The sequence below is a fragment of the Orycteropus afer genome, unplaced genomic scaffold, assembly GCF_000298275.1.
Source record: "Orycteropus afer afer isolate SDZICR_OR568_19922 unplaced genomic scaffold, OryAfe1.0 scaffold00506, whole genome shotgun sequence".
In the NCBI taxonomy this organism is placed as follows: domain Eukaryota; kingdom Metazoa; phylum Chordata; class Mammalia; order Tubulidentata; family Orycteropodidae; genus Orycteropus; species Orycteropus afer.
In genome coordinates this window covers 1,697,180-1,698,077 of record NW_006922093.1, presented here as the reverse complement: position 1 = coordinate 1,698,077, position 898 = coordinate 1,697,180, and positions in this window count along the sequence as shown.

Here is an 898-nt window from a genome sequence, read left to right as displayed (position 1 = left end):
TTTCATTATACATATTCAATCTGTATGCTAAGCAAATAATCCGAGAAGCTGAATCACAGGAAGAAGAATGCCACATCAGAATTAAAGGAAGACTCATTAACAACCTGAAATATGCAGATAATACAGTCTTGCTTGCTGAAAATGAAGATGACTTGATATACTTACTGACGAAGATCAAAGACTATAGCCTTCACTATGGATTATATTTCAACATAAAGAAAACAAAATTCCTCACAAATGGACAAATAAGCAACATCATGATAAAAGAAGAAAGGACAGAAGTTGTCAAGGATTTCATTTTACTTGGATCTACAATCAATGCTCATGCAAACATCAGTCAAGAAATTAAATGAAATAGTGCATTGAGCAAGTTTGCTGCAAAAGGTCTTTTTAAAGTATTGAAAACAGTGTTCCCTCTCCTCCCCTCCCACTGTTAGAAAGATACAGTGATTTGGTGAAGAGAAGGGCAATGTACCAAATGTGAGTGATCAATATGGTGGCAAGGAGGAAGAGAAAGACATAGAGAGGTACATGTGAGGTACAGACAACAAAGGTGAGGCCTTGTCAGTGAAGGCAAACATGGGTATATGGATGGATAGATGCGTGGATAGACTGAACTAATAGGTATGTCTATGAAGTGGGGAGTGTACCCAAGAATATGTATAGGGTTGGCAGAAAATGGTCCTATAAGTTTATGTGTATGATCTGAATTCCCAGGTGTATAGTGGAGCTGACAAGAGGCAAGGTTATAGTCACTGCTTGGTCACAACCAGCTACCCAGAGGAACTGAGTATTTGAACCTGTGGGCTCAAGACCATAGTCACAGGGGACATCAAGATCAATTGGCATCATAACATATTACACAAACACTGTTCCACCTCCTACTTTGGCGAGTAGC